Consider the following 22,779-nt stretch of genomic DNA (forward strand, 5'->3'; position numbering starts at 1 on the left):
CTACAACGCAAGCACTTATTCGCTGGATCACATTGCCAACAGCGCCTGTCAATGTTGCCAGGCCTTGTGGAAATAAGTGTGTGCTTTAGAAACAAGAATAATACCATAAGAAACATTTTCATGAGCTAAAATCAAAAATAGACACATGTAGGCGCGAAGGACAGCAATAGGCGTTTGTAGAATCAGTGCTAAACTACTTCTTAACCCATAATACGCGCTCACACACCGAAAGGGCGGGGCCCTGGCGCGCGGGAAGAAATGGGCATATGTCCATAATCTGGTCTTAATTATAACATACCGACAAAACAAAAGTGCCTTAAGAACATTTCCACGAGATCACCGGGAGTGTTCTATCGCCGTTCTCTGCATGCTTTGCTTCGCTGCCATTGTTCCGCAAGCGAGTTGCGTTTTGTGACGTTCAGAGCTCGCAGTTCGAGCCTCCTGAAGTTTCAATCAACGTCGCTCAGGCGCCACCGCTCGGACTTTGCAACCGGTGTGATGAAACTGCAGACAGTGTACAAAGTCAAAATCACAGACAATTCTGCACTCGCCTCTTGCCAGACAATTAATGCTTCTCGCTCGATTGAGGGTGCCTACTGTGACAGCGCGTACTTCGGCCGCGTGAAAAGCGACGCACACAGAGCTCAACAAAACAGTGTCGCCGTTATAATTCGCCATACATCTGGAACTGTTTAAACTGCCTTGTACAGTGCAGCAAGCCGACTGCAGTTGTCTTGGATGCATTTGGGCAGAGTCGGCAAATGGCCGCGCTTTTCTTTGCTGCGTGACCCAGCAGAAATGCCTTCCCTGCACCTCGTCTATTTATTCTCGCATCCCCGTGGCTATAGCTAGAGCGTGCACAATGATGCCAGGCCAGCGGGCTCGCAGCTGGTGGTCTACCCCCTCCCGCGCCCTTTCCCTCGTCTCATCGCTTTCTGCATTCCGCTCACCTCGGCCGTAATTAAATTTGGCGCCGCTGTGCGCGCCTATAGCACTGCCCTTTTGTTGGGGCGGCCGAAGCAGAAACGGTGCTCGCCCGCCGATGCTGTGTGTCCTCGAACGCTGACGCCGCAGCAGTAGCCGCCGCCGCTGCTGTTGCTGCTGTGGACGCTCGCGTTGGTGCCCCGCGCTGCAGCATCTCTTGGCACGCCTTTCGTTGCGTGACAGTGCGGCGCGCGATGTTCTAATTGATCCCGGGCCCTTTCGCCTCGCGTTGCCCGCACTTCCAGCTCAGCCGGCGAGAGCAGAAAGAAGCGAGCGCCGTCCGTGAGAATCGCACAGGCGGATGCTCCGCACTCGACGCGTTCGCATCTTTCTTCGCTTTCTCAGCTGGCTGAAAATTATTCGCGCCCGCTCAATTCACGCGCTCCACCTCCGATGCGGAGAGCTGGAAATATGTCGCGGAGAATCGGAATAAGTAGGCGTGGAAGAGCATAAATAACGCAGTCGTCGGTGCAGTGCGACAGCAGATCTGCGCTGGACGGCGATGAACTTTGGTGTAAATTGATGACGTTTAACGTCCCTATACAACCAAATTAAGCACCGTCGAAATTTGGACTACCTGAGCTTATTTATTTATTTATTTATTTATTTATTTATTTATTTATTTATTTATTTACATTACTGTCAGACTCAATTCGCGGGCGTATGACTGAATGATGTCTGATTTATACAATGAAGAAAGGAGCATGTAGATATATATGTATGAAGATATCTCAATATATACAGGTTTAACAAGCAGGTTAAATGTACGCATTTATAACGATAACTGTGTCCACATACTATGAATAACAAATAATGTACAAAACAAAAATAATAACTTTAGCTATAGACAATGTAAGTGGAAATTTAGACAGATATGGACGAGACACTGTTTTTTTAATCATTTATTACATCTCCTAATAATTTAATGAAATCAGGTTGCAATACTGTATTATTTAGCGAAGCAGCTAAATTGTTCCACTCACGAACAACACGAATTAGGAAGAAGGAAAATTGAAAGGTATCGCTATTACAAAAGAACTCATTTAGTGCATATGGATGTCTATGACGAGCTATGTGGGATTTGGAAAAGGAAACATATGGTGAGACATCTATTTAGACTGTTGTATAGTGTTCGGAGCAGGAATTTTAGACAAGCTCGTTTTGCGCGAAGCGCCTATGTTGGAAGCCCTGAATGTGTTAGGAGATGAGTAGGTGAAACACTACGCCTATATTTTCTGTGAATGAGATGAATTGCCTTTATATGGATGTCTTTTTCAGAATAGTTACGTTAGGTTTAGTGTACGGGAACCGTACGATATTAGCACACTCAAGTTCGATTATCACAAATGTACTGTAAGCTAATAGTTTGATGTTAAGAAGTGAGTGCCTGCAGCCGTAGACACCTTTTAAGAAATAACAGAAATAAATAACAGAAGTCCCTCCGAGCGGCCGCTGCTTCTTCGGTGAGATATTGTTTTCTGTTTTCTTCGAAGAATCAGATCAGTGTTGAGACTTCGCTGTTGTCCAGACAGAACAGACATCCCGTGGGATACAGATTTGCTAAATATCACGCACAATATCGCGTAGTTTTGCTGCGCTCCGCCGCGCATCTACGCCTACCACGGCTGAAGGCAGCAAAGAACACCGGCACGAGCCATATGTCCAAAAGCGCGTTCCTAGGCGCATGAGTGCCGCAGAATCGGCGCCCCACTCGGAAGTGCCACAACACGCGCCTAATGTCATCAAGACGGCGACGCTAGTCTTCAACGTTGCCCTACCTTCCAGCGCACCTTCAGTGGATATGGCTGAGACAACCGAGAGTGAAGCCAAGAAACCAAGGGTTGACGACGACAGAACCTCTCCTATGAGCTAAGTGAAGATGAAGACATAGACTGCGATGAAACGCCGTTCTCCTTGGTAACGTATAAAAAGAAGCGGCCTGAGGGAATTTCAGTTGTTTTTCGACCCTCACAGGAAAGACGCAACTTCTGGCAAGTGAATCCAAACCGCGCTGCGTCAGAAATTGTCTCCGCGGCAAAGAAGAAGGTACAGTTATTCCGCGTGAATAGAGATGGAAGTTTCTCTGTCAACGTTACTTCAGTCTCGTCTGCAAGACATCTACTGTCGATGAGCGAAGTGGCTGGTTTGGGAGTCAAGCCATTCATTCCGTCATCTTATACTGATAATGTAGGCAAGATACGCCATGTGCCAGTTGAGTATACGGAAGAACAACTGGTTGACTTCCTGAAGGATTTTGGAGTGACATCTGCCCATCGTCAGGCGCGCTACAATCGCCAAGAAGACGGAGCGGTAGAATCACGCCCTCTGAGAACCGTCATTCTCCATTTCAGAGAAGACAAACCAATGCCGCAACGAGTGCATTTAGATTTCACGAGTCATCCCGTAGAAGAATATCGTGGCCCTGCTCTAAGATGCTACAACTGCCAGAGATTTGGACATTTATCGAAGAACTGCCGCAGTCAACGTCGCTGCAAGATATGCGCAGAAGACCACAACCATTCAGAGTGCAAGTCTGTGTGTCAGTCAAAGTGTGCCAAGTGTGGCGGAAACCATACAGCTTCCTACTCCGGGTGCCCTGAGAGCAGAGCTGCCTCAAGGTTACGCAGACATGAGTTGAAATACGGAAAGCTGCCTCCTCGTAATGCGCCCCCACCCAACCTTGATGCTGTAAGACGCGCGGCTCCAACTCCTAACAAAGAAAAAGAGCAAGTGGTCAATATGAACTATTCTGCAGCTCTAAAGCACTCAGGTCGACAACGTACTGACAGTGAGCGACATGATCCACCTTCAGAGAATACTACTCATCTTGCCCAGGCTTCGAGTGAAATTCGCCGACCTTCTCAGCAACGCCCTCAGCCATTGACACAGCAACCTCATCTAACATCTGAGCGACTACCTCAGCATTCGTCTCAACCAGACCAATCATCCCAGCGACCATCTCAGTCAGCTCTTCAGCGACCTGCTTTGAGCACACATGGAGCTTCAGCGTCGTTTGGTGATTACGCGTCTTTATCCGTGGCACAGATGATCCTGCCCATGCTATTCACAGCTCTGCGTGCAATTCTCAGTGCCATTCCACAGGCAAACAACCTACCAGAGGTAAAAGCACTGCTTTCTATGTAATCGTTGGTGCTTCCACAACCACCAACAGCTCCACAGCAGGCTTATACCATGAATAATCGTTACAACAATGTTTTGGTATTTCAGTGGAATGCTAATAGCCTTCGAAATAAGCCAGCTGATTTTCGCAAACTGCTAGCTCAGCATAACTTCCCTGTTTTATGTATACAGGAGGCAGGCGTACGAGATGACTTTTGTCTTTCAAACTATGTTTCAAACTATCTGGGGCATCTGGGGCAGTGAAGTAGCAGAGCGATGTTATGCGTGAGAAAAGACCTGCCGTCCTATTTAATACAATCGAGCGATTTAAATATACCGGAGTTCGTAGCATGCAAGATATCTTTTAGAGATACAAGCGTCACAGTGATCAGTCTTTATCACAATGTTCTCGCAAAATATCAGTAGACAGCTCGGTGAATGTGTTTGATATCGCAAACTCACATGTGCTGATTTGTGGGGACTTCAACGCACATAACGTCATCTGGGGTAGTGAATATAACGATTCCTGCGGAAGCATTATAGAGTCTGCCGCGGAAAAAAGTAATCTGATCGTGTTAAATGACAGCTCTTCAACGTTCTTGCGAGGGTTTCGTTACTCAAGCTGTATAGATATTACGCTCTGCTCACAAGACCTTCTTGATGGCGTTGAATGGTCAACGGGCATAGAAACCCACGGTAGTGATCATTTTCCGATCCTGGTAAAACATCGCCTCATGCGGAGTGAGGGGACCCGGCGCTACTCAAAATATACTGTAATTGTCAATGTTTTCGTCACCATTTAAGTAACTCATTGGGCGAAAATCCGAACTTTCAAAGTTTTGCAAATATATTGTGTGAGTCTTACAAGATCTGCACAAAGCAAGTCGTTGTTCCAATTGAATACGCTGCAGTCGACGGGGAATATGAATATCTAAGAGCAATTAGAAGACGCGCAGAACGGGCTTACCACCGCAGTGGAAAGCTGGATGACTACAAGATGACACAGAAAGTTCAGTCAACTTCGCGCAGACGCTTACAAAAATTACGTACGAGAAGATGGCGAGAATACTGCGCGACGTTGTCTCCGTTTACTCCAGTTGCCAGAATATGGTCGGTTGTCCGATCTTTTAGTGGTCCAGTTACCCAGAGCCATCCCTTCCGAGCCCTTGCCGTAGCTCGAAGCACTCCGGAAAAATCTGTTGCTGACGAATTATGTCAACTTATATTCAGACAAGGGATTCCGTTTACTTGCCTACAATTTGCAAGTTCGACAACACTAGCAGAACAGGATGTTCGTGCGTGCTTTGTCACAACAACCTCAACTTGACTGTGAGTTCAGTTTAAATGAATTGGAATGTGTTCTTTCGTCATGCCGTACAAATACAACCGCAGGCCCAGATGGTGTTACGTATGTGATGTTAAAGAACCTAGGTCCAGTAGGAAGAATGGCTCTTTTGTAGATATTTAATGGCATCCGGATAAGAGAGACTCTTCCAGATTCATGGAAATTAGCTCGGGTAATTCCAGTACTAAAACCAGGAAAGATTCCCCTTTGTCTTGACTCCTACCGACCCGTCAGTCTCACAAGCTGTTTTTCCAAACTAATGGAGAAGATGATAGACCGTCGACTGCAATGGTGGTGTGAGCACACAAATGTGTTCTCCAACTACATGACCGGTTTTCGACAAAATCGCTGTACAATGGATTCAGTACTAGACATTGCCACATGCGTCGAAAATGAACGAAGTTGCGGAAATGTGACAGTAGCAGTATTCTTAGACATTCAAAGAGCATTCGACACTGTAAGTCACATACACGTCCTTGCTGGTATGTTAGAGCTTGGCCTACACGGTCGAACACTGCGATCGGTTTCAAATTTCTTGAAAGATAGAAAAATATTGTTACGAATGATGTTTATTTACAGGGTGAAACGAGGTCCGAGATGGAAGCTACAGGCCAGGCCCAGCCGGCGCAGAGTACCCCGAGATCACGCGCGCCCACTCTACTTCTTCTTTCTCTGCCTCAGTCGCGCAGTATTGCGACATTTTCCCCGGGGGCAGACGAAGCTGATTGATTCGAACCTACGCGAGATCACCAGCGCATCACTACAAGGCTGTACGATAGTCGAGGCTGAAGAAGCGGCCGTCGCTCTAGCGGCAGCGGAGGGATATCGGTCTAAACGGTCTCTAACAATCCTTACAGACTCGCAAACAGCGTGCCGCAACTACCTACGCGGCAGAATAGGGCACGGAGCGCTCCGCATACTTCGCTCCGGAGACCCCATAACAGAACGACAAACAAAAGAAGAACCAATTAGGCATACGATAGTATGGACGCCGGGACACACGGGAGTGGTAGGGAACCAAGAGGCGGACAGGATAGCTCGAGGGTACACTTATTACCGAGCATCCAACATAGGCAACCTCGAGGAGACCGAACCTGTACCCCAAGACTATTCGGCGATACTAAATTACTACAAGGGCTGCAGAAAGCGGTATCCACCACCGCACAACTCCCTTAGCAGAGAGGACTCTGTCGCGTGGAGGCAGCTACAAACTGGCTCGTACCCGAACCTAAACGTACTCAGCAAAATTTATCCCACACAATACAATGACAAATGCCCCTGGTGCCACGAAACACCCACGCTGTATCACATAACGTGGGCATGCCAGAAGATAGACGTGGTACCCGTTATACCAAACCCGAGTGCGGAGCAATGGGAGGGAGTGCTCTCCAGCGATCGCCAGGTCGACCAAGAAGGTCTGATTCGGCGAGCACAACTGGCAGCAGCATCCAGCGGAGCCCTGGACTAAGGGCAACCGACCGTTGTGCTAGAAGATGGACGATTCCATCTGAAGACCGCAGAAGACCAGCGAATCTAGAGCTGATAAAGTTTTAACTCACTCACTCGCTGAGCGAGTTAAAGGGGCCTGTGATTGTACTGCTTTAGTCTGGCCACGTGAACAACTTGCGTCGCACGTGAGCGCCGATTACTTGCCGTCACTTTGGCGACGACATAGTTCACATCACTCAAGCGGCTGAGTATAACGAATGGTCCGGTGTAAGTGGCGAGAAGCTTGCGGTACAATCCCTTTTTGCGAACAGATGTCCACAACCAAACATAATCACCGGGAGTAAAGCTGACGGGAATATGCCGCGCATCATAGCGAATCTTGCTGTTGCCTTGTGAGGACAACGTCCTAAGATGCGCCAGTCGACGTGCTTCCTCAGCGCGACATAGAGTTTGGGCGATGGAAGGATCTTCTTGGCACGATAAAGGTAGAATAGTGTCCAGAAAGCTCTGGGGAGCGCGTGCGTACAGCAAAAAGTACGGCTCATATCCAGTAACTTCGTGCTTGGCACTATTGTACCCGTAGATTACAAAAAGTAAGACGGCGTCCCAATTCTTGTGGTCATCAGCGACATACATTGATAGCATGTTGGTAAGGGTTCGATTCATCCGCTCCGTGAGGCCATTGGTTTGCGGGTGGTAAGGAGTGGAATGCCGATATGCAGAACCACAAAGTCGTAAAATTTCTTCAACGACGTCAGCGGTGAATTGCCGTCCACGGTCACTGATGACAACCCGGGGAGCGCCGTAACGAAGTATGACGTGATGCAACAAAAATGAAGAGACATCGGCTGCAGTGGCGGATGGAAGTGCCGCCGTTTCCGTGTAGCGAGTAAGATAATCTACGCATACTATAATCTAGCGGTAGCCAGCTGAAGTCTTTGGGAGCGGACCAAGCAAGTCAATGCCGACTTTTTCAAAGGGTTGCGTCGGTGGCCTAACTGGTTGTATATAGCCTGCTGGGGCCGTCCTCGTTTGCTTGTGGCGCTGGCAAACAGTACAGCTGGCGACATACTGTTTCGTTGTTTTCCAGAGCTTGGGCCAGAAGAGTCTCTGTCTAAGTCGGTGTAGTGTGCGTGCAAAGCCAAGGTGCCCGGACTTGATATCGTCATGCATGGAACGAAGGACAGCAGGGCGCAGATTTTCGGGCACAACTAGAAGCAATGGGGGACCATCCACCGAGTAATTTTTTTTTGTACAGCAAACCATTACGAAAAGTAAACGGTGTTGTTCCTGCTCGCTCATGTGCAGCTGCCCGTAGGGATTTCAAGGTAGGGTCGCAACGTTGCTCGCTCTCGAAGGTACGCAGGTCTGGAAAGTCGGACGAGATGGAAACTAGGTAGTCATCGAAGTCATCATCCTCAGCTTTAGTGTGAGACGAAGGGAGACGGGATAGGCAATCAGCATCCGTGTGACAGCGCCCGCTCTTGTAGTTAACGGAAAAGCTGTACTCTTGAAGGCGCAAAGCCCAGCGGGCCAACCGACCAGACGGGTCACGCAGCCCAACCAGCCAACAGAGTGAATGATGGTCAGTCACTATCGTGAATGCGCGGCCATGTAGATACGGACGGAACTTCTGAATGGCGAATACGACTGCTAGGCACTCGAGTTCAGTAACGGTGTAGTTAGTCTCCGCTTTTGTAAGTGTCCGACTAGCGTAGGCAATTACATGCTCACGGCCATCGCAGAGTTGAACAAGCACAGCGCCAACACCCGCACCGCTGGCGTCAGTTTGCAGCTCAGTTGACGCCTCTGGATCAAAATGCCGCAGTACCGGTCCAGAAGTCAACAAAAATTTCAGCTGTTGAAACGCCGACTCGCAGTCAGCAGTCCACAAGTATGGGGTGTCTTTGTGAAGGAGAGACGTGAGGAGAGAGGCAAGCTGTGCGAAATTCTTGATAAAGCGCCGGAAATATGCGCAAAGGCCCAAAAAGCTTCGCAGATCTTTCACCGTTTGTGGCTGTTGGAAGTCGCGAACCGCTGCTATCTTTTCAGGGTCTGGTCGTATGCCGTCTTTTTCGACCAGAAAGCCTAGTACGAGGGCTTGACGCTCACCGAAATGACATTTCGAGCTTAAAATAAGGCCAGCTTGCTGGATACAGTCAAGAACGAGCGACAGGCGCTGACTGTGCTCGCGAAATGTCCGGCCGTAGACAATGACGTCGTCTAAATAGCACATGCAAATTTCCCATTTGAGTCCGCGGAGCACGGTATCCATAAATCGCTCGAATGTCGCTGGAGCGTTGCATAAGCCAAAGGGCATAACGTTGAACTCAGAGGCCGTCAGGTGTCACGAAGGCTGTCTTCTCCTTGTCTGAGGGGTGCATGGGGATTAGCCAATATCCTGACTGTAAATCAACAGAAGAGAAATACGACGCGGAGTGGAGGCAGTCGACGGCGTCATCTATTCGTGGTAGGGGGTACACGTCTTTCTTTGTGACGGTGTTTAGGAGGCGATAGTCCACACAGAATCTCCATGAGTTGTCTTTTTTCTGCACTATATAGGATCACAGGAGCAGCCCAAGGGCTACATGATTCCTGGATCACTCCTTTCTGTAACATTTCTTCCACCTGCTCGGCGATGACTTTTCTCTCTGAAGGTGAAACGCGGTAGGGCTTCTGACGAATTGGCGTTGCTTGCCCTGTATGGATGCGGTGTTGCATACGAGACGCCGGTGGTGTACGGGACGCTCGTTGGCCTTGAGCGAAATCAAACACTGTGGCGTAGCGAGCGAGCACAGCTTCCAGCAGACACTGCTCACTAGAAGACAGCGACTTGTTAATCATGCGCTTTAAGTCAGCAGAATTATCATGGTTGGAATCGGGGTTGAATTTCTTTTCGGCAGTTGACATTTCGGCCGTTCCGACGCTGACAATGGCTTGTTCATCAAAACTTGCCAATTTAAGTCCTAGCGGCAATGTTATGGATTGGGTTGAAACGTTCACTGTCCACAAACGAGTACAACCATCAGTGGTGACAACGAGGGAGCGAGGGACTATCGCATTTTTTCTTGAGCGCATTGTTATAGTCGGGCTCGGCTAAACCACAACAAGAACCTGTACGAGGGCGAGAAGTATTCGCAGGTACAAACATTGCAGTCTGAGGGGGCAAAGTCACATCTTGTGACACGGAGAGAACGTCCGTGGCATCACTGGTGCTATCTGTCATTGAAGTTCGTGCGTCGCGGCGAAGAGAAATCGCGTCACTTCCACAATCCAAAGTTGCCCCCCACTCAGGCAAGAAATCAATTCCTAAAATAATGTCATGCGTTGTACGTTCAAGGACAGTAAATTCACTTCGAAATGTCTGGTCCCCTATAGTAACCAAAACAGAACAGACCCCAAGTGGGCGTAACATTTCCACACCAACTCCACGAAAGGTAGCGTTCCGATCCCAAGAAAACATAACTTTTTGTCCAAGACGATTTTTGAAGGACAGGCTCATAACAGAAACTGCCGCCCCGGTGTCAACTAAAGCAAAAGCACTCACATTGTCAACTAAAACGCACACTTTGTTTTTAAACAATTTTGCACAAGGGAGTCTTTATGAAGATGAACATATTGCGGCCTCACCCCCGTCGGTCGCACCAGCTAGTTTCCCAGCGGCGGCGGTGATAACGAGCGACGACGAGGTGATCGAGAGCGTCGTTGTCGTGTCGGTGGTGGTGTCAGGCTGCGATCGGAAACGGGGGAGTCACTGCGGTTCGCGCGTCCCTGCTGCAGCCGCCGGAAGGAACTGGGATACGGCCAGGGCTCGTCAGCGGGTACGCGGGGTGTGTAGGAATTAAACCGTGGAGCACGCTGCTGGCGGCGGCGGCAATACCTAGCAATGTGTCCAGGCACACCGCAGCTGTAGCAAATGCGGGAGTCGCGGCTTGTCGCGGGTGACACCGGTGACATGGGTGTTATGGGTGGCAACGTACTCTCAGGCTGGTTGTAGGAGGGAAGAGCCCGCGGAACAAATCGTTGTGGTGCATCTTGTCGGCGTCCCAGATTTGTCGGTTGCGGTGGCAAGTTGCTGCTCTCCGTACGATCAGCATAGGTCCTGCGAGGTTCTCGGTAACTCTTGAGGTGCCCAGGTGGCCGGTGGCACACGAGAGCGATGATCAAACGCACACTGATGGCACACATGAGCGTCGTCAACAACTTTAAGGCGTTCAAGCTCTTCTTTAACCACTTGCCGAATCACCGAGGAGATGTCGTCGTGGGTTGGGACGGACATACTTGCAATAGTAGTAACGTTGTCCAAGCGTCCAAACTTTGGCCCAATCCTTCTCATTTTCAGCGCTTCAAACGCCCGGCAGTGTTTCCTCAGATCAGACGGAGTAATAACATCTTCCTTCGTTATAAGAAAATTATAAACATCTTCAGCGATTCCTTTAAGCAGATGTCCTGCTTTGTCTTCGTCTGTCATGATAGCGCTGACGATTGCGCATAATTTCAGAACAGCCTCTATGTACGTTGTACACGTTTCTCCAGGTAATTGAGCTCGTCGGGAAAGCGTCTGCTCAGCCTTCTTTTTCTTAGAGATCGGGTCCCCGAAGCACTTGGTGAATTCTTCTACAAAATTGTCCCAGCTGGTCAGAACGCTCTCGTGGTATTCAAACCAGAGGAACGCGGTTCCAGCGAGAAAAAAAACCACGTTATCGAGCTGCTTCGTAGTGCTCCAGTGGTTGTGGCGACTCACTTTGTTGTAGTGTTTAAGCCAGTCGTCGGCGTCTTCGTTCGCCTTCCCCGAAAAGGTGGGTGGCTCTCGCAGCGGTGTCCAGTAGCCAGCCTGACCTGCGTGATTGCTGTCTGGTCCGCCACAGGTGGGGTCGTCACTGCCTTCTCCGGAATCGGCCATGTCCGCTGCTTGTGGTCGTAAACCGACCAAGTGCCTACTCCGTCGGACAGTTGGTAGAGCTGGGTCGTCCAGGATCGTCCAAGATTTACCCAGCACGTCCACCAAAGATGTTACGAATGATGTTTATTTACAGGGTGAAACGAGGTCCGAGATGGAAGCTACAGGCCAGGCCCAGCCGGCGCAGAGTACCCCGAGATCACGCGCGCCCACTCTACTTTTTCTTTCTCTGCCTCAGTCGCGCAGTGCTGCGACAATATTATGGAAACAATCGAAGGAGAGACTAATTATCAGAGCATCACGCAGTGCGTTCCGCAGGGCAGTGTTCTCAGTCCGTTTTTATTCAACTGTGTCATGGCAGCCTTGCCACAAAATCTCCCGTCTGGTCTACAGTACTCTCTGTACGCAGATGGCAAATGCATATGGGCCACTGGATCTCATATACAAGACATTCAAAGAACGCTGCAAGAGGGTCTTGATAGTATCGAAACCTTTTTAAAAGAAAGAGACATGAGTCTTTCATACGCAAAGACAGCCGTACTTCTTTTCACTAGACGACAGCTGAATAATTTCCAACTTACGCTTAATGGGCAAACTTTTATTTTTGTGAACGAGCATAAATTTCTTGGAGTTATTCTTGACCGCCAGCTAACATGGGCTTCACACATACGGGCAACTGAAAAGCAGACCAATACTGTAATAAACGTACTTCGGCGACTCGCTGGCACAACGTGGGGGGGAACAGTCTCTTCACTACAAGTTCATAACGCACTCATAAAACAAAAAAGTTGCTTACTCAGCACCTATTCTCCATGGTTTATCGCAAACTTCTGAGGAACGTCTTCAACGTTTACTGGCAAGAGGGCTGCGAGTGTGTCTTAGGGTTCCGCAGGCTACCTCGAGCTCTTTAGTAATTGCTGAAGCTCGTCACCCACCATTTCCAGTCATACGAACGGTTGAAACATGCCGACATATTTATCGCATCTTAACCCAACACGAAAACCATCCATTAAACCTCGCGCTTACCGAAATAGACAAAAGCAAAATTCACGATGTTGTTCGAGAACATAAAACATTATTACCAAGATTTGAATTATGCGAAGTGGATGTTTGTTACCCTCCCTGGATGTTAACATGTCCTAAAATATAATTATCGGTTGACGGAATTATATCTAAGAGAGGCATGTTCATAGTAGCCGCACAACTGGCACTCTTCCAAATTTACTCTTTATATCCTCAGTATATACATCCACGTTTATACAGATGGTTCGTGTCATAAAAATTCCTCGACTTCAGCATTCGTCATTCTACATTTAGCGCTAGAGCAAACATTTAAATTATCCCGAGAGACATCTTCCACCGTGGCAGAACTGTTTGCTATCCTGTGTGCTTTGCATTTCATAACATCAGAAAAACATTCGCAAAAAGGGGTTGTCTTTAGCGATTCGCAAGCCGCTCTCACATTACTCCAGAACAATAAGAAAAATTCTTTGAACAGTTTGCTATTGTATGAGAGACTCAAAGAACTTACAAAAGCAAGCGCAATGAACCACATAATTGCATTTCAGTGGATACCTGGGCACTGCAATATTCCTGGTAATACTGCAGCGGATGCAGCTGCGGATCGGGCGCACAATAACGCAGTGACAACCAATCTTCCCTTATTGCGTAGTGAAGTCCGTCTGCTCCTGAGACAGATTTCTTGTCGCCTCAGCGAAACTACATGGTTTGATCAGCTAACTAAAAAGTCGGAGTTATACTTTATAGACCTATGTATAAACTTATCAATGCCGGAAAATCTAAGAGACAACAGAAAATTTGAAACATTGGTACAGCACCTGCGTCTTGGTACTGCATTTACGAAACACTTCTTGTACAGGATAAAACGTGTCTCTAGTCCGCAGTGTTTCTGCGGCCATCCAGACGAATATGTGCATCATCTTCTCCTCGAGTGCACGAAATACGATCCACAAACCACAAAGAAGGGTACTGCAAACAAATTTGTTGATATTAGACAGAAGACCATTCACTCTAAAAAGATACTTGGCCCCTGGCCAACTGCGGGCCTTCAAAAAAGAGCGCTTCTTGCTCTGAAAAAGTTTTTAGAAGACACCAACATTTTGGTAAAATATTAAGTGTCAGATGATCCGAATACGCTAAATGAGTAACACAAACGTTGTTCGTGGTTCATAATTGGTTTATGAGGTGATCGCAAGTTTTACGCATTATGTATAATTCTGTTCTGTACTTGCAGTGTATTACATGTGTTGTATGTATTGGCTGTTCAAAATATCTGACTTTATATATGCGTACGTGGACTGAACTAATGCACAGAACTTTGCGACTCATGTACTATTGGACTGTATGTTTTTTATTCATCCAGTGTTCTAGTGAATGCCATATTTTGTGTCGCTATTCTCACTTTTTACGCAAATTTGTTTCCTTTGCCAAGTGACAAGGAGTAGCCGGTGCCACCATAGAGGCGCCAACCTCTCCTAATATTCATTTCAATAAAAAAAATAACAGTTTTCGTAATGCTCGGAAAGTGACATTGTTAACATGTGGTGTCTAGTTAAGGGCAGATGTTATTGTTAAAGCAAGCTATTTGTGCTGTTCAATTCTAGTACTAGAAGGCGGAGGGTGGGGGGTGGACGATAAGGTGACTTGTCGCCAATGAGAACCGAACCCACATTGCCCTTACGCTTTAGTTTATCATTTCGTCCGCTTTCATTTCCCTTTTTCTTCATTATTTTTCTACATTTGAACCAAAGCTAATTACCCATATCCTTTCCTTAGCTTCGTTGCGTGCTGGCTTATATGGGCATGATATAGAAGAATGAGCCCCTCTGTATAACATTTAATCGTTCACACACACACACACACATACATATATATATATATATATATATATATATATATATATATATATATATATATATATATATATATATATAAGAAGTCAGAAATATATTTACAGGATACTTATACAATAACTGTAGCAGCTGGCAAGATGGTGACAGCGCGCAGTCCAGAAAGTCGTCTTCTTCGGACCAAGCTTAAAACATCTTCTTGGTCAGCATGTCACATGACCCCCGGCAGCACCTTCCTGATTACATTTTAACCGGTAATTGAACCCAATTCAATGCTATTCCCATAAATATTAGGAAATTTATGCTCTATATTATTTTGGTATAATCCACACATTTCTTGGCCAATCCTCCATCGTGGGTAGGAGCCACACGTGCCAGAGGCTACAACAACAACAACGACCCCCGGTGGCTTAAGCACTGGCCCAGTGTTGGTTAGGAGGTGGCCGAGTTATACGACATAAGACGCGCGACGTGGAACACGTCGGAGCGATGCTGGGCCACGGTAAGGGCCAGCTGGCACTTACCGTGAGTAGTGCGAAAGTAACTCTTCCGAGAGGCCAACGCGTCGCGATGGTGACCAAAGAAGAACCGGGGCGCCCGGTGTGTAATGGATGTCACGATGGCGGGCGTCATATATAAGCGCCGCTGATTGTCCTGCAACTCCACAAGTCGATGTCGGGCAATATGGCGCGCTTCTTGTGCTTTGAGTATGGCTTCACGGGCGTACTCGAATGTGAAATTCAGACTAGCGGGCAGAATGGTGTCGAAAGGTAGCGAGGGTCGCGGCCAAACAAGAGGAAGAATGTAGAGAAGCCTGCGGTATCATGATGAGGCGAATTACAGGCGAAAGTAACGAACGGCAATGCAACGTCGCAGTCGCGATGGTCAGTGGAGGCATAGATGAACAGCATGTCAGTAAGGGTTCGGTTGAGACGCTCGGTTAGACCGATCGTTTGTGGATGGTAAGCAGTAGCGAGTTTGTGTTTAGTCGCGCACAAGTCTATGGATGTCAATGGCGACTTTAGAAAGTAGCAGCCTCGGTCAGTGAGGAGCTATCGAGGGGCACCGTGGTGAAGGATGACGTCCTCTAGAAGGAAGTCGGCGAGATCGGTTGCACAGCTTTTCGGAAGAGCCCGCGTGATTGCGTATCCGGTGGCGTAGTCTTTTGCTACAGCAATCCACTTGTTTCCCGAAGCAGACGTAGGAAAAGGGCCTAAAAGATCAACACCTACCCAAAAGAATGGTTCGAATGGTACGTCAAGTGGTTGTAGGCGACCAGCAGGGAGTGTGGTCGGTTTTTGCGTCGTTGACAAAGGTCACATGCAGCGATATAACGGCAAACGTCACGGTATAGACCAGGCCAAAAGAAGCGCCGACGAACGCGGTCGTAAATCCGTGACACGCCAAGGCGACCGGCAGTCGGTACATCATGAAGCTGGGCGAAAACAGTCTGATGCAAATGCTCAGGCACAACGAAGAGTCGTTCAGGGCCGTCCGGGCGAATGTTAGAGTGTGGTACAATATGCCATCGCAAAGTTCAAACGTGCGCAGGTAAGGATCGGGCGTCTTTGAAATCAGCCTTTGAATAAGGTCCTCTAAGGAGGCGTGCCGACGTTGTTCCGCTCCAATATCACGAAAAGCAGCCAGAGGGAGAACGGTGACAGGTATGCGGGTCGCCGAAACGTCAGGTGAGTCGAGAGGATGGCGCGACAAGCTGTCCGCATCTTGATGTAACCGGCCGGTCTTGTATACAACTGAATAGTTGTATTCTTGAAGGCGCAGAGCTCAGCGGCCAAGGCTCCCTGAAGGATCTTTCAAGGACAAAAGCCAACACAGAGCGTGGTGATCAGTGGTGACTGTGGATTGCCGGCCGTATAAACAGGGGCGGAATTTACCCACTGCCCAAACGAGAGCCAGACACTCGCGTTCGGTGATACTCGTAGAATACTTGCGCTCAGCAGTGGAAGAAGGCAGCTGGCATATAGGCAATAAAACGCTCTCGCCCTTGGTGTTTCTGGGCCGAGATAGCCCCAATATCGTGGCCATAGGCATCGGTACGGACTTCTGTTGGAGCTGACGCATCAAAGGGAGCGACAATGGGAGGGGTGGTAAGCAGCCTAATCAGCTCGGTGAAAGCACCAGCATGCTCAGGGCTCCAAATGAAGACAGTCTTTCTTGAGGAGCTGATTAAGAAAGTGCGCCACGTACGCAACATTTTGGACAAACCGACGGAAGTAGTAGCAGAGGCCCAAGAAGCTGCGAACGTCCTTGGCGCACGTTGGCACGGGAAAGTCCTTCACTGCCCATATTTTATCGTGGTCAGGGCGTACACTAGAAGAATCGACGAGATGTCCGAGCACAGAAATTTCACGACGATCGAAGTGGCATGTGTATGAATTCAGTTGTAGCCCGGGCCCGCCTGACGGAAAACAGATAGGATCGGCGGGAGGCGTTCGAGGTACGTCGCAAAAGTCGGAGAAAAAACAATCGCGTCGTACAGGTAACAGAGGCAGATGGACCACTTGAAACCGTGTAGGAGGGCGTCCATCGTTCGTTTAAATGTGGCCGGGGCATTATATAAACCGAAAGGCATGACTTTGAACTGATAAAGGCCGCCGGGAGTAATAAAAGCCATCTTCTCGCGGTTTATGTCATCGACGGCAATTCGCCAGTAGCCGGTGCGAAAGTCTATAGACGAGAAATATTGTACTCCATGCAGGCAATCCAGGGTATCGTCAATGCGTGGTAGCGGATAGACGTCCCTCTTTGTTACCTTGTTGAGGTGCCGATATTCCACGCAAAATCGCCAATTGATGTCCTTCTTTTTAACTATAGTACAACAGGGGATGTCCATGGGCTGCAAGAAGGTTTAATGATGTCACGAGAAAGCATCTTGTCAACTTCGTGCTGGATGATGTATCGCTCAGTAGGCGAGACGCGGTAGGGTCGCCGATAGATCGGCCTCGCGTCACTGGTTTTTATTCGGTGTTTGACAATAGATGTTTGTCCTATAGAGGGCACTCTCCAATATGGAATATGTCCCAGTACGAGGCAAGGAGGCAACGTAGTTCTTGAGCACGCTGGGGCGGAAGATCGGGAGCAATCATTTCCATTAGGGCATTCAAGTCTGAAGGGGCAGGAGGCGAAGCAAGAGCTGCACACGAGGAGCTGTCACAAGTTAAAGCCGAAATGTGGAAGTCTCGGGCCGGCATGATTTGCGCCAGGGTTATTCCGCGCAGGAGTACTTGTGTGCAAAGTCCAAAGTTCACAAGTGGAAGGCAGGACGTGTTGTCCGTAATGGTAATGACGGTGTGAGGAAAAGCGACGTTATGCGAGAGCAGGACATCCGGATTAGGGGATACGATGTAGTCACCGTCTGGTGCAGGTGGAACGGGTGAAACGCCTATGTAGGTAACGGCACGATGAGGGAGGCGAATATTCTCTGTGGAACATAGCCGTATCGGAGCACTATCGCGGGAGGGTCATTAGCAACAGGTAGGGTGAGTTGCACGACACCAGCAAAACAGTCTGTCAAGGCGGAATGTGATGATAGAAAGTCAAATCCCAGGATTAGGTCGTGGGGGCAGTGTTCTAGAACATAAAGAAAACCGAAGCATGATGTCCGGCGACACTCACGCGAGCCGGACACATGCCAATAACGGCTGGCGTTCCACCATCGGCGGCTCGGACAACAGGCAACGGGGCAGGAGTGATGACTTTTTGAGACGATTCCTAAGCTCAGCATTCATCACACATACGTGCGCGCCAGCGTCAATCAGAGCCGTAACAGGTGCACCATCTACTTTCACTCTGATGAGGCTCCGATTTGTGGGCAAGGTCAGAAGAGGATTTTTGCGTCGGGTCATTTTGGCAGCATCACCTCCAAGTGCTGCACCCGTTCATTTTCCGGAAGTGTGCGCCGAAAGGAGCTAGGGAATGGTGATCGACGAGATAGGGGAGCTTCTCCGCACGCACAAGTTGTCTTGAGGAGAAGCTCAATTACAAATAAAAAAGAACATGGTCGAAAGCTTTAACTACTCTTAATTGTTTACGCTTCTAGTAAATTCGTAATTTCTCAAGCCGGCTTACCGGAAACGCGATACGCCGTCACGTATTGCGGTATTGGGCCCTGTGGAGAAGTTTGTATGCAGAACTACAAATGTCTCGAGAGTCGATCGTATATGCAAGCTTTAATCATTCGTTCTTCACATTTCGTTTCGCTACTGCACAGAATAGAGAGCTGAGGCTGGAGGACAATTTGTATTGTTGAATTGACCTCTTCATTATGGCAGAAATATTTTTATTATAATTTTTTGTGACAGCAGTTATAAAATTGAGGCGCGTTCGCCCCGTCGGTGCCGTGATGTCCTGGTAGCGGAGGTGGTGCAAGAGACGTGCAGTGCGTTTCCCTGCAGAAATGATGAATCCAAGTCCCTCAACAGCGACTGCAGCGGAGCCAGGGCATCCTTCCGATGGTGGCATCATTTGTTGTACGCACAAACACTAGCGTTTCATTGCCGCGCGAATCGCCGCTCGAGGCACTCTAAACGTATTCGCGGGCTTCCTTCTTTCACGCTAGGAAGAATGCTTTTATGTAGCACGTATTGAGCAACAGAAAGGTGTATCGGGAGTTTCTCATGGTGCCTTACAATTTTCACATTGACACTTTTCATGTAATTACAATAATTGAGAAGCTCATCGAATAATTATCTCCAAGCGACGGCAAACAACGTTATCTTGGTTCTGTACAGCTATAGGTAGCACTTGCATAATTTTAAAGTTTGTCTCGAGTTAAGTGAAACGCCCTGTATATACTGTTTTGTCCACGTTTGAAGATATCATTACCCAGAATCATATTAGTAGTGTTGTCTAGACACTTCAATAGCTTCGTTCAAACACTTTACACTGTTTCACCGAACGAAAGTTCTCTGTATAACTGCATTTTCCAGGCAGCTTTCTCGCTAAATAGCAGCATCCTTGCTTGAACGAAATATTAACGCTGGCGTGTGTCCTCCTTCTGTTACGTCAGAATGCGGTGGCGTCTGTTTATCTGTGACTGCCCAACTGCACTTTATTGCTGTATATGTGTTTCGTTGACATTACTCATTCTTGTGTTACATATGTACGCGCTACATAAAGAGTAAGCATGTATGGCGTTGTGAAATGCCACCTTTAATTCCAGCGAGACTGCGTTTGCGTGAGTGCGTACCACATGCTGTGTGAAAAGGCTGCGTGTCGCCACTGCGCTTAATTGTGACCACACAAATGGCCGATGTCGTTGACGTCCCATATGGCGCAAGGGCGAACAATAACGAACACGGAACTCGTCAGCATCTTATCGGCGACCGACCTACATGCAGTAAGACTAATTTCGGAGTCACAAATACATTTTTCCCAGTAACTGGTTGCAAAAAGCGGCGTCGACCAGACGTAATAGAGCATGAGATGGAGCATAGGCGCAAACCGTGGCCAAGCAGTTTTCGCCCACGAAAATCTTTGTGATTGCGGTCTCTACTGGCGCTGGGAACTTTGCAGAGAGGTATTCGTATACAAGACATCCTAATTCCTTTTCTGTACACCACAGCTATGCAGCGACTTCTTTGACGCTTTGAGGAGCCAGTGAAATATAAATAAGGCGGCGACCATTTTTGGTACTGTGCACATTCTCTCTTGCGCCGTCATCGCCGGCTTACAACGATGCGCCGCTGCCCTGAGACGGCCTATAGCTCCATTCGGTCTTCACTGTGCGGCGTTCGCGCATTCAAACGCCCATCAACGGTGCAGCGGGAATATCCGGCGCACTGCGGTTGGTCCCGCTCGCCGTAGCGGTAGCTCCTGCCGAAGGAAGCGGCGCACCAATCGATCGACAGTCGCCCTTCCGTGACCGCCATCGGAAACTCGCGCAACAACTTGGAAGTGGTCGTCGGAACGGCCTTATATTGATAGAATGCGTGCGCACCCGCGGACGCCTAATGCTTTTCTTGCATGCTCGCGCGCGGGGTCCTCCGCAGTATTCCTTCTGCGGCGTGGAAAACAATGACCAGGTTAAGAAGCGTTCCGCCTCCCTTTCTTCAGGTCCATCAAATGGGAAGGCTCCCGGTCGCGCAGTCGTTGCTTAACTTGCGAGGCACCCCGCACGCGCGTGGAGCTATTACCCGCTTCGACCACAGTGCGTCGAAGACGCGTATCCATGGCGTGGACTGCCGCCACCGCTTCGGTTCCATTGGGCCAGCGCTAATGATGGCGCGTGGGCACATCGCGTGCGATTTTGCGAACAGCGTATACATACGCGCACGGGTGTCCGGCTTGCCTCCGCATGATGGGCGAAACGCGAGCCGAATCGCGCACCGAGCCCAGGGAACGCTTCGACCTTTCTCATACGTGCAACAGCGCGTGCGTTTCGACACACGTACACACGCACGTCCCGGTCAACATCACTGCCTCTACAGTTTCGTCATATGAAAGCGTCATATTAGACGAGAAGGCATTCGCGAATCCATGGCGTGTCTGTTGAAAATGCTACAGCTTTCCTATCATCGTTCCGCCACGAATCGAAAGCCAGATCGCAATGAATGCCCATCACTAGAACATTACATTCGGGCTCGTATATATCACATACAAAACAACATTCTGCCTTCCCATAGTTATGGTTCAACTTCTTCTAATGCGCCTAATATTCAGTATTTCGGTCTGAACTCATCTAGCACCTCAATAAATTTTTAAATAAGGACTGTACTCTCTGATTCACGGGCCTTGCTTGCAAAAGAAAAAAGAAAATTATTTATATCTATATTCGCTCGAATAATTGCGTAGATATTCAGAATGGTGCTCATACTGAAAGCTGTGCGCAACCCGTGTTCACATGGAATTAAATGTTTGCGCACAATATTTTGTTGTTTGAAGGCAGCGAGCCTTCTCGACCAACAGGGTTAGTATAACGCAAAGGTGCTTTCGGTTGTCGGCCGTTTCAGCTGGAGAATCCTAGCGATATTCCGGTAGCAGTGACACTCATTCTACTGGCTAAGAACGAAGAAATACGCATAAAGGAGAAGTGCCTTCAAGGACATTTACAATGCATGTCTGTTCTATGCCTCATAAAACACATTCTTCGTAGACAACGTCAGGGATGAATAGCTTGGAAAACATCTACGAGTTCCACCAAAGGACTGGCGCAAATCGACTATACATTGTGTTCAGATGTATTATAGATGCTGCTGCCGGTGGACACTTTTCACGGAACCTTTCTATCATAATTTTGAACTGCTACCATAGGAGACATTCTGACACCGTATTTTTTTTTTTAGAACTGTAACATGTGTCACCTAAAACAGCTTCATAATTCAAACAACAGTGCATGGGTACCATCACCCTGAATGCACGCTTCGCCCGTACACTTTACTGCAGTGAAGGCCTTCTGAACAGCGAAGCCCACCTCATACGCGAGGCGCTGATCGCACTGACACCACTAGCATAATCAAGTTATTCAGCCATTGTCACAGTGAATAACGTAGCTTTGCAGATTTAGTGAGCATAAATGAGGTCATCCGCGTACTATCAATATTTCATCATCACTGAATTTTCCGGCAGGTCGTAGTTGATATGTACGCTGTAACAGTGTAACCATGGGCGCTATAACGTAAAACTGTTCCAAACTTTTCTATTACAATTCTGGAATCAGCCCTCCATGACTGGTCAAAAACTTTTTGGACCACGCCCACTTAACCTGTCTGTCACGCGACGTCACGAAAACCGTGATAGCTCCCCATCTGATATGACGTGTACACACTGATTATGCATGATTTGATCGTACAAAAGAAAAATAGTTACTTATGCGACGCCTTTTCGCCATTTGCTTTTGGCAATTGGCCAAAGTTTTCGGGCTGCACCCACTTCACCTGCCTGTCACGCGACGTCACAAAACCGCAAAAGCTCACCGCGTCAAAGTGACGCGTACGCCTTAAAGATGCATTAATATGCCGAAAAAAACTGAATTTTCTTCGGAATAGCCGCAGGCTGCCCCGTTGCGAAAGGAATAAGAGATGGCTGCCGCCGATTGCTCAGGCACTGGCGACTCGTACCTGCCGGAGAGCATGGGTTTAATTGCGTATAAT

This window comes from Dermacentor variabilis, chromosome 5, assembly GCF_050947875.1.
Source record: "Dermacentor variabilis isolate Ectoservices chromosome 5, ASM5094787v1, whole genome shotgun sequence".
NCBI classification, from domain to species: Eukaryota; Metazoa; Arthropoda; class Arachnida; order Ixodida; family Ixodidae; genus Dermacentor; species Dermacentor variabilis.